At 68.4% G+C, this 1408-nt stretch overlaps 1 pseudogene; it reads right to left on the bottom strand.

The window, feature by feature from the left end:
* Nucleotides 1–4: 4 nt before the first annotated feature.
* Nucleotides 5–1146, bottom strand: LOC114610167 (annotated as a pseudogene).
* Nucleotides 1147–1408: the final 262 nt, after the last annotated feature.

A 1408-nucleotide genomic window follows, 5' to 3' on the forward strand; every position in this document is an offset into this window, starting at 1 on the left:
CAGCTCGACGGGCACCTTCGACAGCCCTGTCCACTTTCTCCTTGACTTTGCCCCGTCTAAGGGCCAGAGGCAGGAGGCTGCGGACACGTCCCCCGTGCACCAGCCGGTTGCGCTTGTACTTGCCCTCCTCACGAGAGCCATCCTGCAGGGTGGTGCGCCCATATCCGTGTCGTCGGTTGCCCAGCCACTCGCCTTCGCCCAGCCACTCGCCTTCGTAGAGCAGCCCTTTGGATCTCTGGCTCACTCCTTAGCCACTGCACCGGTCTGCACGCCACTCACCAGCATACACCTCAGTGGCTGAGCCCTTGATGAGGGCAGGTGGCGCTGGGATAGGGGGCCAGCTGGCCTCGGAGCCCGGGGGTCCTGTACTGCCCACTTCGCTGCTCACCTCCCTGCGTAGAGATCCCCTCTTGCTGCCCAGGGAGCTGCGGTGCCCACCAGCCCGGAGCCCACTGAGCAGCAGTGAATGGCCGGCCGGCGGAAGAATCCACCTGCTGCTAGGGTGCGCTTACGGGAAGACGCCCCTTCGGCGTCCCCTGGCCCCGCCAGCACGAAGCCCCCTCGGGAGCCGGAGGCTGGGCTGCCTCCTTCATCTCCTGGTAGGGGTAGGGGTGGAGGCGGCGTCGGGGGGGGGGTCGCTGTGGCCTGAGTCCAGGGAGGTACGACGGGGTGAGCGCAGAAGCGCCGCCTGGTGGTAGGGTACACTCTGGCGCACCCCGGAGCCGTGGCGTTTTCCGGCTTGCCACTGGCCTTGGTAAGTGCCTCCATCGGTGTAGGTCTCCGTGCTGTAGCCGTCCTGGAAGCCGTCCTTCCAGAGCCCGGCGTAGCGCAGGCCGGACACGCTCTCCCACACGCCGCTGAGCTCCTTCAGCCCGCCCAGCCACTCGCTGCGGGAGGTCCAGCGGCTCTTGCGCTCCACGCCCAGCCCTTCGCGCTTGCCCTGCTGCCAGTGGCCCCGGTAACTGTGTCCGCCGGGCCCCGTGAAGACACCCAGCAACTCGAAGCCGTGAGCCCAGCAGCCTCTGTACTCTCCCTGGGCGCCAGCCCGGTGCACACGCTGTAGCCATGTGCCGCCCCGCCTCCCACCCCCTCCACCCCCATGTAGCAGCCCCAGTCGTCAAAGTCGAACTTGCCCCCGGGGGACATGCATGTAGTTGGCGCGGCCTCAGCCCCCCGGCAGCTCAGCGCATCCTGGGGCTGGAGAGCAGGCTGGGGGCCTGGGGCTCGGGCGAGGCCTGGGGGCGGGGGCAGTTAGACCGTGGCTGGACGGAGGGGCCCCAAAGCGGGCAGGCAGGGCCGGACCCTCATCCTGAGTGGCATGTGAGCTGGGGCTCAGGCTGCCTCCCGGGCGCAGTTTCCATGGCAGGGTCTCTCCACTCACACTTCACACGGACAAGTCAAGCCCCCT

The sequence above is a fragment of the Grammomys surdaster genome, unplaced genomic scaffold (assembly GCF_004785775.1).
Source record: "Grammomys surdaster isolate TR1022 unplaced genomic scaffold, NIH_TR_1.0 126031, whole genome shotgun sequence".
Lineage (NCBI taxonomy): Eukaryota > Metazoa > Chordata > Mammalia > Rodentia > Muridae > Grammomys > Grammomys surdaster.